Source organism: Mesoplodon mirus, assembly GCF_964341445.2.
Source record: "Mesoplodon mirus genome assembly, chromosome: 6".
Lineage (NCBI taxonomy): Eukaryota > Metazoa > Chordata > Mammalia > Artiodactyla > Ziphiidae > Mesoplodon > Mesoplodon mirus.
Window position 1 is genome coordinate 81,909,687 of NC_138982.1, and position 14,664 is coordinate 81,924,350.

A 14,664-nucleotide genomic window follows, 5' to 3' on the forward strand; every position below is an offset into this window, starting at 1 on the left:
TCACTAAAGAACTTGGAGCAAGGCAGTGTCAGCCAAGCCTGGCAGAGATGTGGGGGTCAGGACAGGGACAGAGGGAGGCGGCAAACTAGGGGGAAGGGCGCCAGCGTCCCTCCTTGCCTACCCTCTCACCTTACTGAGAGCTGGAGATGCATCCTGGTTGATGCCTAGTTTCTGAAGTTGAACTACTTGGGGTCAAATCCTGACCTTGTCACTTGCTTTAGTCCCGCAACTAGTTCATTCTGAAGCCTAAATATGAAATCAGATGGTCTATTAAGGGAATTTATCTGTATTAATACTACATTTTGCACAAAAAATAAGTCACAATAGATTCTAGAAACTGTGGAGGTGTAAGTTTAGCTTCTCTCGCTGGGAATTATTTGTAAGAACATCATCACAAAGTTAATTTGCATACGCCTTAAACGGTGTATCATACCTTGGCCTTAGAGGAATTTGGCTTGAATTATTAAAATGCCCACAAGGGGCATCCCAGTAATCGTTAACGTCTGAGATGTGGGTTTGCCCTCTAGTGGGCATTTGTGAGTGTGTATGCATTGTAGATACACATACGGCACACATACACACACACAGAGCTTCCATCAATGGTTCATAATCTTCCTCCCCTCCCCTCGACACTTAAAAGTCAAATGGTATTTCGGACACATCAGTATTTGTAAAAGTGTCTTCGTTTATATGAATCAGGGTTACGAGAATGTTGTATTATGTGTGTGCTTGCACACAGAGTGGGGAATAATAGTCTCACATGGAGGTTCATTTCATATTACATGTACTTATATAGGTATATACATATATACACATGTATAACCAAATCACTTTGCTGTATTCCTGAAACTAACACAATATTGTAAACCAAGTATACTTCAATTAAAAAAAAAAAACCAACAAAAAACCTTCAAAAAAAAAAAAAGCAACAACCTGCATGCACTCCTCCACATCTGCTTTTCTTGCTTCCGTTTGAGAATTACTGGTCCAGAAGAGAAAGTAGAAATATATATCACCACCATAAAGATATAGTTCCTGCCTCATAGTAGATACTCAGTAAACATTAGCTTTCTTCCTCTTCTTTTCCCTATACTTTCCCATAAAAGCTATTCCAAATTATAATTCAACAGTAAAATGTGCATTTGGTGTGAAGCATTACTCTGTGTGAAGCATGTTGTTGTCTCCTCAAATACAAAGATGAATAAAATTCCACTTCTATCTTTAAGATGCTTACAGTAGAGAAACTTCTAGCTTGTAACTAAATTCCAGCAGGATATGTCTCAAATATTTGTTTGGGGTAGATTTTGGGGAAATTAGAATTTGGTTTTCTTTTAGAAATAGCATCATAATAATGCCAGTTTCTCCCGAATAAGAAGAAAGACCCTGTGGTAAAAGATGAAATGAACATCAGGGGAAGGTTGATTTCTATTTGAACGAGTAGAGACTTAGAATAGGCCCAGAAAGGAAGAGGAGTAAAGGAGACTAGAGTCAGCGTGGGAGGTGTTTTGTTGAAGTTTGAAGAGGAGAGAGATTTGGGAGCAGTTACCATATGATGTGAGACATTGAGAGAGGGGCAGGGAAAGAAGATTTGAAAAGGTTTTTTAATGTATTGTGAGTGGAGTCCCCCTTTGATGTTTTCATGACACTGTAGTAAAGATTTAACTTGTCTTTCTGTTATTTTTGGATGTGGGTTAGTGTTTTTCTGTTTCGTTTTTTTTAAAAAATCAGACCGTGAGGAGACAGGCTGTGAAGTGTCTTAGGTTTATCTGGAAAACATGTGTTCAGACCATAAAACTTTAAAAATAGGTACATTATAATTTCTTCATGGGCCTTAAACCTAAAATTAAACAAAACTAAAATGATAAAATTGTGTAAGAACTGTCTATGATAAAAGTAATATATGCACTTGGTTAAAAAATTCAAAAGGTATGGAATGGTATTCAATGGAAAAAGAAAAAAGCTTCTTGCTTCGTTCCTTAAACCTCTCCTCCACCCCCATGTCTCACCACCCAAAGGTAACCACCTTTAAGAATTTGTTTTTAATTCTTTTGATGGTTAGCACTATAATTATAAACTCTATGCTTATATCACTATTTCTTAATTTATATACTTTATCCAAGGTCTGTTAACCCCCAAGCTATGAAGGATAATAAATCTAGTTCATTGAAACTATCTCTCCATTTCTTTTCCCCTTCATGCACTCTGTTAATGATATTATTTCCCATGTATCTTTTGGTTATCATTATAAATTTAAATACCATGTTTAACCTTTGAATTCTTGCTCCATCAAGAATAGGTAGTGACTCTTGATTCCCTACTAGGTAGCAAGAGAGAAATAGCACCCTCATATTACTCTTCACCTCTCCCCTTCCCCTCACTTCCACCCAATCTCTCTCTGTACCTCTCAATTTCTATCTTCTCTACCTTTACATTTACAATGTTAGGGTTTATAGCATTTGCATTTTGTTCTATAAGTATTATTAATTTTTCTGTATTTTATCTGTTGAGTTTAAAAATTGAAATCAATAAGTTACACTGTAGCATAGTTTGTGCTTATGTAAATATAATTTACTATAGAATTTTGAGTGGTTGGCTCAGAAGATCAACATTGAATATCTCCAAATCTGAGCAATTCAAAGGAGAATGAAACAAGCATCAAGGCCAAGTAGATTCTTCTTTCTTATACTACATAACTTGCTCAATTCATATCATATTTCATGCTCCATTTTTTAATTTTATTTTTTAAAAACATTCATTTATTTATTCATTTACTTGGCTGCATCGGCTCTTAGTTGCAGCCCGCGGGATCTTCGTTGCGGCTTGCGGGATCCTTCGTTGCGGTGCGTGGGCTCCTCGTTGCGGTGCACCGGGCTTTTCTGTAGTTGTGGTGGGTGGGCTCTAGAGCGTGCGGGCTTAGTTGCCCCGAGACGTGGGATCTTAGTTCCCCCACCAGGGATCAAACTCGCGTCCCCTGCACTAGAAGGCAGATTCTTAACCACTGGACCACAAGGGAAGTCCCCCATGCTCCCTTTTTAAAAACTTTCTTTTTTTGGTTTTACTTAGAGTTTGTAATTGTTCTTTTTCAAAATTTTTTTCAGAGTCCTAGGTCCTTTGCATTTTCATATGATTTCTAGAATTAGCTTTTCAACTTCTGGAGGAAAACAATCTGCTGGGATTTTGATTGGAAAGGCATTGACTGTACAGATCAATTTGGGGAGAAATGACATCTTGACAATATTGAGTCTTCTGACCCATAAGCAAAGTATATATCTCTATTCATTTAGGTCTCTTGAATTTCTCTCAACAATGTTTTGTTATTTTCAGTATAAAACCTTTTACATCTTTTGTCACATTTAGCCCCTAAGTTTTTCATATTTTTTATGCTATTATAAGTGGTATTTTAATATTTCAAGTTCCAATTGTTCATTGCTAATATATAGAAATTCGTTTTTGAATATTCATCTTTTTCTTGCAAACTCACTAAACTCATTAGTTTTTGTAGCATTTTTGTATGTTCCATTGGAATTTTTATAGAAACAATCATGTCATCTATGAAAAAGCCAGTTCTTTTCTTCTTTCCAATCTGGATTCATTTTATTACTTTTTTAGAAATATTATTTCATCTGATTTTTCTTTTTAGTTTGCTCATATGATGAATTACAGTGATTTTTGAATTACATTGATTGAATGAATTGCGTTGATTGATTTGTGAATCCCATTCGGTTATGATGTAGTATCCTTTCTATATGTTGTTGAATTTGATTGTTAAAATTATGTTTAGGGTTTTTGTATCTACATACAATGTTGAATGTAAGTAGTGACGGAAGACATCCCTGTCTTGTTCCTGATTTTAGTGAGAAAGCATTGTCTTTCATCATTGAACATGTTGCTAGCTATAGATTTTTGTAAATGTCTTTTATCAGGTTGAGGATGGTCCTTCATATTCCTAGTTTGCTAAGAATTTTTTGTCATTAATGGCTATGGGATTTTGTTAAGTGCAATTTTTGCATCTATTGAGATGATTATGTGGTTTTTCTCCTTTGGTTTGCTAATATGGTGAATTACTGTTTGATTTTTTTAACATAAAGCAATCCTGCATTCTTGGGATAAACTCACCCCTCTTGGTCATGTTGCATTATCCTTTTCATACTGTTGGATTCAATATGCTAAAATTTTGTTTAGAATTTTTGCTTCTATGTATATTTGAGATATTCATCTGTTGTTTCATTTGTTGTAATATTTTTGTCTGGGTTTGATATGAGGGTAATGTTGGCCTCATAAAATGAGTTAAGAAGTATTCCCTGCTCTTCAAATTTTTGGACAATCTTGTGTAGAATTAGTATTATTTCTTCTTTGTGTAAAATTGGTATTAGTACAAATACTAATTTGTGCAGAATTTGTGTATTATTCCTAATCTTGTGTAGAATTAATATTATTTCTTCTAGCTAGTGAATTCTATAATTTTATAATTTACTAGCTATCTGGGCCTTGAGATGTCTATGTGGGAAGGCTTTTAAGTACAGTTTCAACTTCTTTAATAGATAAAGAGGTGTTTAGTTCATCTATTTCTTCCTGTGGGAGCTGTGGTAATTTATGTCTTTCAAGGGACTTGTCCATTTTATCTAAGTTGTGAAATTTATTGGCATAAAGTTATTCATAAAAATCTATTTTTATGGGCTTCTCTGGTGGCGCAGTGGTTGGGAGTCCGCCTGCCGATGCAGGAGACACGGGTTCGTGCCCCGGTCCAGGAGGATCCCACATGCCGCGGAGCGGCTGGGCCCGTGAGCCATGGCCACTGAGCCTGTGCTCCACAATGGGAGAGGCCACTACAGCGAGAGGCCCGCGTACCACACACACACACACACAAAAATCTATTTTTATCCTTTTAATACCTATAGTATACGTGGTGATGTCACCTCCCTAATTCCTGATATTGAGAATTTGAGTCTTTTTTCTTTTTCCTGACTAGTCCAGCTAGAGCCTAATCCATTTTGTTTATCTCAAAGAAGTACAAATACCATATGATATCACTTATATGTGGAATCGAAAACATGACACAAATGAACTTACCTATGAAACAGAAACAGACTCACAGACATAGAGAACAGATTTGTGGTTGCCAAGGGGTAGGGGGGTAGGGGAGTGATGGATTGGGAGTTCAGGGTTAGCAGATGCAAGCTATTATATATAGAATAGATAAACAACAGGTCCTACTGTGTAGCACAAGGAACTATATTCAATATCCTGTGATAAACCATAATGGAAAGAATATGATAAAGAATGTATATATGTATAACAATCACTTTGCTGTACAGCAGAAATTAATACAACATTGTAAATCAACTATACTTCAATAAAATAAATTTAAAAAAGAATAAAGTCACTCTCCTATATAACCACAATACAAGGATCACATGCAAGGAATTTAACATTGATACAATATTATCATATAATATATGGTCAGCTTTGATTATCTATTGCTATGTAACAAATGACCCCAAAATTTAGAGGCTGAAAACAACAATGTAGTACTATTATATCTCATGAGTCTATGGGTCAGGAATTCAGATATGGCACAGTGGGGAGGGCTCATCTCTGCTTTATGATGTCTAAGCCTCAGCTGGAGGTGAATCTGAGTGGTTGTTGGCTTTTTCACATGGCCAGTGTGGGCTTCCTCATAGCATGGTAGCATCAGGGTAGCTGGGCTACATACATGGTGGCTCAGGGTTCCAATAAAAAGTGATTCTAGAGATCACCAATAATAAAAATAGGTATCACACATAAGGCGATGTTTGAGGACATAATATCATCTTTATCATATTTCTGCCAAAAATGCACAATTTGAATCTAATCATGAGGAAACAACCAGATAAGCCCAAATTAAGGAATATTCTACAAAACAACTGGTCTGGGGCTTCCCTGGTGGTGCAGTGGTTGAGAGTCCGCCTGCCGATGCAGGGGACACAGGTTCGTGCCCCCGTCCGGGAAGATCCCACATGCGGCGGAGCCGCTGGGCCCGTGAGCCATGGCCGCTGAGCCTGCACGTCCGGAGCCTGTGCTCCACAATGGGAGAGGCCACAACAGTGAGAGGCCCATGTACTGCAAAAAAAAAAAAAAAAAAAACAACTGGTCTGTAAACTTCAAAAATGTCAATGTCATGAAAGAAAGGGACAGATGAGAAACTATTTCAGATTAATGGAGACTGTTTTAGTTAGCTTGAGCTGCCATAACAAATACCACAGACTGTGTGGATTAAACAACCGAAATGTATTTTCTCACAATTCTGGAGGCTGGAAGTCCAAGATGAAGGTGTTGACAGGTTGGTGTCTTCTGAAGATTCTCTCTTTGGCTTGCGGGTTGCCACCTTCTCCCTGTGTTCTCGCATGGTCATCCCCAGTCTGTGCTGTCTCTGTCCTAATCTCCTCTTCTTTATAAAGACACTGGTCATGCTGGATTATGGTCTACCATAAAAACCCTATTTTAACTTAATGACCTCTCTGAAGGCCAAATTTCCAAATATAGTCATGTTCTGAGGTACTGAGAGTTAGGGCTTCAACATCTGAATTTGGAGGAGATTCAATTCAGCCCATAACAGAGACTAAGGAGGTTTCTTTATATGTGATCTTATATTGGAAAAAAGTTGTTTTGAGGTATATTATTGAGACAATTGGAAATGAGTATGTACAGCATGGTAGATTAAAAATAGCCTCAAATTCTTTGACAGTCCTCTCACTGAGAAATGGGGCTATATTTCCCCTCCCTTTAAATCTGGGCTGGTCTATGACTGCTCTGTCACATGGGAGAGAGTGAAAGTGGAAGCAGAAACTGCCTTTAAAAGGCTGGGCTCAGAACTGGCATAGCTTCACTTCCACTCTCCTTTTTTAAATCTACCATGTTGTACATACTCATTTCCAATTGTCTCAATAATATATCTTGTAACAAAATTTTTTTCCAATCCAGGAGTTTGTTTTTTTTTAAGATTTATTTATTGTTTATTTATTTATGTTATTTATTTTTGGCTGTGTCGGGTCTTAGTTGCAGTGCGGGTTCTTCGTTGTGGTGCGTGGGCTTGTTTCTAGTTGTGGCATGCAAGTTTTCTCTTCTCTAGTTGTGGCGCGGGCTTCAGGGCGTGTGGGCTCTGTAGTTTGTGGCTCGCGGGCTTCTCTCTAGTTGAGGCGCACAAGCTCAGTAGTTGTGGCACGCAGGCTTAGTTGCCCCACGGCACATGGGATCTTAGTTCCCTGACTAGGGATCGAACCGGTGTCCCCCCAAATTGGAAGGCAGATTCTTTACCACTGGACCACCAGGGAAGTCCCAATCCAGGAGTATTGATGTCAAATCTCCTCAGTCTCATTTAATCTGAAACATTCCCCATCTTTCCTTGTCTTTCATGACATTGACATTTTTGAAGTGTACAGGTCAATTATTTTGTAGAATATCCTTTAATTTGGGCTTGTCTGACTGTTTCCTCATGATTAAATTCTAGTCATGCATTTTTGGCAGGAATACAAGAATGGTGATGTTATGTCCTCAGAGCATCACCTCATGTGTGATGTCAGTTTGAACTATTGGTGAAATTAACTTTGAGTACTTGGTTAAGGTGTTATCTGCCAGATTTCTCCAATGCGTAGTATATCCTCTTTGTAACTGGTAAGTAACCTCTAGGATATTGTTTTTTCTTTAAAAATTTCAAAAAGAGCTTTCCTGTATCCTGTGTCAGACAATTCCAGTATCTGATGTCCTTGGGGGTCTAAATCTCTTGGGTGTTAGTTCTGCCGGCTGTCCTTACGTGTGGGCCTCCAGTGCTTGGTGATTTTTTAAAAAATTGTTTAAATTGTTTTTTAAAATTGAATTTGTTTGAGTCCTATGGAGTATGTATTGAGGATACATCCTCTAAAGTGTGTTTCCATTGCTCAGAGCACAAGAGACTAGGGAACTCCTTAGTGCTCTTCCGCAGCCTTGGCTTGACGAGGAAGGCGCAGGTTTGGCTCTTCTCGTGTCGGTCCCAAATCAGTGTCTGCGGAGACTTTCCATATGCCCTCAGCCCCAGGTCTCCTGCTTAGAGTCTAAGGATCCCAGCACTGGTTCTTCCCATGGTTTGTTCCTTTTGGGGTAGGGGTGGTTCTTGGAGACTCCCTTACTTCCCCATTGAGTGGAAGGGTGTCTTGGAGAATCTAGTCTTCTATCCTGCCTGCCTAAGCAGAACCCACTCTGATTTTTCACTCTAATCTTTAGTATAAATATGATTCTCCTTGGCTTTCTGTAATAATATCTTTGAAGAAATTTGGATGTCTCACAACTGGTTCAGTTAATATTCTCAGTAGTCCTGTGAAATGGGAAAGTCAGTTAATTTGGTACATTGTGCAGCTGACAAAGTTGAAAGCTGTCAGGGTAATGTAAGGTAAATTTATTAACTTCTAAAGCCTCCGTTTCCTACTCCGTAAAATGGGAAAGTTCCCATCTCCTTCTCAAAGCTTTGTGAGTATTTACGAGGATGGAATTTGGGAAGCGCCCAGACCCTAGCGCAGTATTGGCACAAGGATTTATTAAAATCACCCAAAGAACAAGCTGTCCTTTTCCCTCCAGGTGCTCCTTCCATCGCCCGGGGAGGGTGGGCTGGGGTGGGGGGCGGTGGCGGAGTTGGGGAGCGGGGAATCCGTCGGGCGGGTCTAGTGGAGGAGCGCGCAGACTCGCCCCCGGGCCCGGCCGAAGCGACTCCCGGGGCGGGCGGGGGGCGGAGCCGGCGCGCCGGAGCCTCCTCCCGAGCAGCGGGGGCGGTCCCTGCGGCCGCTTCTCACCGCCTTCCCTTTCTCCGGGAGGTGCTCGTCGAGGCTGCGTGTGGGGTGAGTTAGTGGGGCCTCCACTCCGCGGGCGCCCGGAAAGCGCAATTCCGCGCGGAGGGCGGCGGGCGCCGTGTGGGCATCCCCGGGCGGCGGGCCGGGTCAGTCCCCCGCGCCGAAGCCGGGCGCGGGCCGGGCCTCGGAGGGCCGTTCTGCCTCCGCCCAGGCGGCGGGGCCGGGCAGGGGGCCTGCGGAGGCCGAGCCCGGCGGGAGGCACCGGCTCAGGTGCGGGTGGCACCGCGGCGCTCCCAGGCTAGATGCTGCCAGGTGGGAATTCAGGGGTCGGCCCCCGAGGCCCCGCGTCGCGGTTCTGGAGTCGCCACCAGCACCTCTCTCCCTGCCGGGAGAATCAGCGTGAAGAAGCCCCTTCCTCCTTGGAGCCCTCTTTCCCCAGCGTTTCTACTGGGAAACCCATTGCTGATCCCAGCCTGGGACCTTCAGGGGGCGACGAGTGGTGAGGGTCGACAGGATTTTAAAGTACCTGAGATACCTGCCCTTAGTCTGGCTCTGCGTCCATCCAGTGCTTGTCAATCCATATCTGTTGGTGTTCGCTCTTCCATTAGATAAGGGCTAACTCTAGGTTTGAAGAAAACAGAAAAGTCCATGAGTATTGGGACTGAGAAAAGGCTTTTGGGTTGGTAGGCTCAGGAGAGCAGTTATCAACAGTGTGGGCGTGTGCCGGGGTTACAGAGTGTGCAAAAGTGGGTGAGGGATGAGGACGTGGAGGCGGCCGGAGCACAGGGAGACCTCTCCAGCCGTTTGGTGATGAAAGGGAGCAGGAATAAGACAGAAATTTGAGGGTTGAGGCTGTTGTTTGTTTGTTTTTTATAATTTCTAAATTTCTGTTAAGAAAGGAAAATAACATTGAGGATGCAAGAAAGTCAAGGAGTCTTGGTTAGAGATAAATAAGATTCAGGGTCCAGGCTGAGAAAGTGGGCTTAAAAAGAGGGGCCCAGGGCTATCCTAGGCACCTGGGCTGGGCTGGTGGGCCAGAGTGCTTTAATGTGTTCTGGGGGAGGAGATAATGCTTAATACGACCATAGTTTATCTTTTTGGAATTTTATCTTCTAGAGCAGGATTGGCCTTTAAACTCCATGAAATTGCAAAATTTTCATGTGCCTGTTTGTGTTGTAAGGGAGAAAAATTTTTCTGCTTGCCCCTTCTAGGTTCCTTGAATGGTCTAATAATTAAATTGAATTGACATAAAACAGATTAACAGGAGAGAAACATTAAATTTCATACCCTTGGGATCCCATAAAAATATGAGGCTCAAGGAAGTAACCAAAGTAGGCAGCTTTTATATCTTTTAGACGAAGAAACAATACATATGTGAAGAATTGGCAAGACAACTTCGTTGCCGTGCGCGGTCTTTCTCTAGTCGATACAGTGCTTTCCACCTTGAATTCTTTTTTAAAAAATTTATATTTTGGCCGCATTGGGTCTTCGTTGCTGCGCGCAGGCTTTCTCTAGTTGTGGCCCGCGGAGGCTACTCTTCGTTGCGGTGCGGGGGCTTCTCAGGGCTTCTCATTGCGATGGCTTCTCTTGTTGCGGAGCACCAGCTCTAAGCATGTGGGCTTCAGTAGTTGTGGCACACGGGCTCAGTAGTTGTGGTGCACGGGCTTAGTTGCTCCGCGGCATGTGGGATCTTCCCGGACCAGGGATCCAACCCATGTCCCTGCCTTGGCAGGTGGATTCTTAATCACTGTGCCACCAGGGAAGTCCCTCCACCTTGAATTCTTATCTCTGATAATAAGGATGCCTGATCCTGGTTCCCTCCTGGTATAGAAAAGGTACTTTTCACATGGGAGATTTATTTCCTGCTTTCAGGGGGAGAAAAGAGGGTGAAAGTGTCCTTGCACTGGCTGTTTCTTAAGTAACTTTAATTCAAAGTAATCACTATGCCAAAGTGGCATATTTTGGTGTGGCATATTTTGCTTCCCTTCAGTGTGCATTTTTAATCTGATTAAAAATGTCTGTTAAAGAGAAGTACTGAACTGTTTGACTACACAGTCTTGGAGGGGGCAATAAAACTAACTCTCTTAGTATATTTTATGGGCCACTTAGTATATTCTATGGGCCACTTTATAGGATAAGTATTTAGTATCTACTTTAAAATGAGATAATAATGTGTGTTTTTTCCAGAGATGCATGCAAGACTTGAGAACTAACCATTTCTTTGAAGATCTTTAATTCAAAGTGGAAACATTCAAAGCAAGTCAGTGGTGGTGTTCTTCTCTTTTTTAAAAGCCACCAATGAACAGTGGTTTCTAAACGTACCTAGGTTCCTGTTGAAAATGTTGATTACCTGGCTGCACGTCAGGTCTTGGAGATAAAAATCTCTCAGGGTGGAGCCTAGGAATAGGAATAGCAAACAGAAACCACAGAATTCTCTGGCATGGAAAATTATTGACAGCCTGTGAGGTATTTCTTTAAGATTTGGGCTTGTTGAGACCTATTTAGAACAGATTTCCTTAAAGGTTATGTGAATGAATTGCTACTAAACTTAGGTAAATTATAATCCCTGTCTATTGTGTCGTCTCTAAATTTTAATACACTTTAAAGGAAAACTATATAGTCATTTTATCAGAAAAAACAACATTGTTTCTGATCATAAAAAAACCCTATTTTAGAAAAAATAGAAGATTGAGAAGAAATAAAATTTCTCTAATCTATAATTAAGAGACAACTACCAGTGATTCTTTCTGGAATTTTATATATAAAATGCATGCACACCACACATACATAGCATAATTTGTATTGTATTCTATGCACATTTTTATATTCTGTTTTTTTTTTTTTTCACTTACCTATCATGAGCACTTTCCCATGTAGTTTTTTTTTTTTTTTTTGCGGTACGCGGGCCTCTCACTGTGTGGCCTCTCCCATTGCGGAGCACAGGCTCTGGACGCGCAGGCTCAGCGGCCATGGCTCACGGGCCCAGCCGCTTCGCGGCACGCGGGATCTTCCAGGACCAGGGCACGAACCCGTGTCCCCTGCGTTGGCAGGTGGACTCTCAACCACTGCGCCACCAGGGAAGCGCCCCCCCCATGTAGTTTTTTGAGCACCATTTTAAGGAAAGCATGTGTTCCATTATATGTAGGTATTGTAATTAATTAAATCAGCTCCCTATTGTTAACATTTTGATTCTTTTGAACTTTTGGTTATTTTAGTAATGTTGGTTTGAATATCGTGGTCTACCTCTCTGATTATTTCTTAGAATAAGTTTTTAAATGATGGAGTTGAAAGCTATTCAAATGCATTTTTAAAATCTCCTTTTCACATATCTTCTTACTGCTTTTCCTCACCCAAAGGAAAATGAACGTTTCTGAGGGATCTGTTGCATTACAGGTCCGATCTCTTATTTCAGTGGTTCTCAAACTTTAATGCGTATAAGACTCAACTGGGGAGCTTGTTAAAAATTCATTTTCCTGAGTCCCAGGCCCAGTTGTTCTGACCCATTAGCTCTGGAGTAGGGCCCAGGAATCTACAATTTTAACAAATTTCCCTCTGTCTTTGATATAGGCACTCTTGGAACCACACTTTGAAAAATGTTTTTAAAATAAATGACAAAACGGAATCAAATTTAGGTCACTTGCCCAAAGCCATTCATGCATCTGGTAACCAGATTTGTACTCAGCTCTTTGTGACTTCAAAGCCTTTGTTTTCTCCATTACCTCAGACCTTCAGACCTTCTCAAGCCTTCTCATTGATGCGCCTCTAATAACTGCAGAAAGGGAACTGCAAGTGACCCCACTACAGGAGTCTCTGGGATAGCTGAGAATGGCACATTAGTACACAACGAGCCTCCATTAAAATCCCCCATTGGAAATTCTTAGGAATTCTTTCATGCTGCATAACAAAGACTAAATAAAACAATTTCAGTCCCTTGCTTGTTAAATTGATTTCATGTTTCCTGACTGTTTCATGCCAGCCCTTGTTGTAAAACAGTTGATGCAGGACCTGCAGGCAGCTCTTGCCCAGAGGCAGGGACACTGCTCTGGTGTGCTCTGTGGGTTCAGGGAGGAAGTGGCAGACTAGACAGCAACTCGTCCCAGAGTCAGAAGAGAGGAGTACTGCTTTTGGAAACTCAGTGACAGAGAAGCAAAAGGTGGTGGGCATGACTAAGGGAAAGGGCCATTTATTAGAGATGGGGCCCTCTGTCCTTAGGAGAGCGTTGGTATTAGTAGACCGAAGGGAGCTAGCATGGGGGTGAGACTTTTTCTTTTTTAACATCTTTATTGGAGTATAATTGCTTTACAATGGTGTGTTAGTTTCTGCGTTATAACAAAGTGAATCAGCTATACATATACATATATCCCCATATCCCCTCCCTCTTGCGTCTCCCTCCCACCCTCCCTATCCTACCCCTCTGGGTGGTCACAAAGCACCAGCTGATCTCTCTGTGCTGTGCAGCTGCTTCCCACTAGCTATCTATTTTACGTTTGGTAGTGTATATGAGCCTTTTTCAATTTTAAAAATCTTCCCCAAATGGAATTTTAACCAGTTAATTTTTCCCTTCTTTATTAGTCTTTATTTTTTCCTCCTTTTATACCATGTCACATTTATTTTAGTCGTAACCTGGGATTATTGTGTGTCCTTGTGTGTTTCAACTAGTATATCCTAGAAAGTCATTCATTATTTACCAAATTTAGCACCTACTATGTGTCAGCTCAGTTTGAGGCACTAGGAATACAAAAAACAGTGATTCTCTTTGAGAAGTAAGTTAATTTTACTGCTGTGTGTTGACTTGGATTATACACAGTCTTTGACTTTTTATTTTAACTTTTAATTTTAATTAATTTTAGACTTAGGGAAAAGTTGCAAATATTGTACAGAGAATTCACTCATCTTCCTCTAATATTAGCCCCTTACATAACCATTGTTCAGTTATCAATACTATTAACTAAACTATAGACTTTATTTGAATTTCATCAGCTTTCCTGCTAATGAATTTTTTTCTGTTTCCACTGGCTATCAAGGATCTTACCTTGCATTTAGTTATTTCTCCTTAGTCTCCTCCAATCTGAGATAGTTCCTCATTTTTGCCTTGTTTTTCATTATTTTGACCCTTTTGAAGAGTCCCAGTTAGTTATTTTGTAGAATGAAGTTATTCTGTAGAAAAGTACTGATTAGTTACTTTGTAGAGTGCAATACGTCACTGATTCATGAGGTTGATAGGTCTCATCACTGGTGATATTAGCCTTCATCACTTGGTTAAGGTGATATCTGCTACGTTTCTTCATATAAAGTTACTGACTTTCCCTTTGTAGCTAATAATCATTTGAGGGGAGATACTTCGAGACTATGCAAACTGTTTAAACTCAAATTTTTACCTACTAATTTTAGCACCCATTGGTGGATCTTGTCTGCAACAATTATTTACAGTGGTGTTTGCCTAATGGTGATTTTCCCCCCCATTTCCTGCTTCCTTATTTTAGTGTAAGAAAGAGCTGCCGTTTCCCATTTATTTATTTATTTATTTATTTATTTTTATATATATATTTGCGGTGCTCAGGCCTCTCACTGTTGTGGCCTCTCCCTTTGCGGAGCACAGGCTCCGGACGCGCAGGCTCAGCGGCCATGGCTCACGGGCCCAGCCGCTCCGCGGCACGTGGGATCTTCCCGGATTGGGGCACGAACCCGTGTCCCCTGCATCGGCAGGCGGACTCTCAACCACCGCGCCACCAGGGAAGCCCTCCCATTTATTTATTTGATCATTTATATCAGTATGGACTCATGGCTATTCATTTTATTCTGTGGGTTAAAATACAATGCCATCATTATTTTCTTGCTCAAATGCTTACAGTTTTGGTCATTAGGAACT

At 41.0% G+C, this 14,664-nt stretch overlaps 1 protein-coding gene across 2 annotated transcripts in view; it reads left to right on the forward strand.

Moving 5' to 3' along the window:
* Positions 1-8,806: 8,806 nt before the first annotated feature.
* The window catches only part of B4GALT4 (beta-1,4-galactosyltransferase 4), a 30,554-nt gene continuing 24,696 nt past the window's right edge, over positions 8,807-14,664 (forward strand). The window contains exon 1 of one of the 2 annotated variants that reach the window (XM_082625599.1): positions 8,807-8,843. The gene's annotated coding sequence lies outside the window, so the exon portion shown is untranslated. Of the gene's footprint in view, positions 8,844-9,134; positions 9,295-14,664 lie in introns of those variants that run through there. The other variant, XM_082625600.1, reaches the window with a different exon arrangement.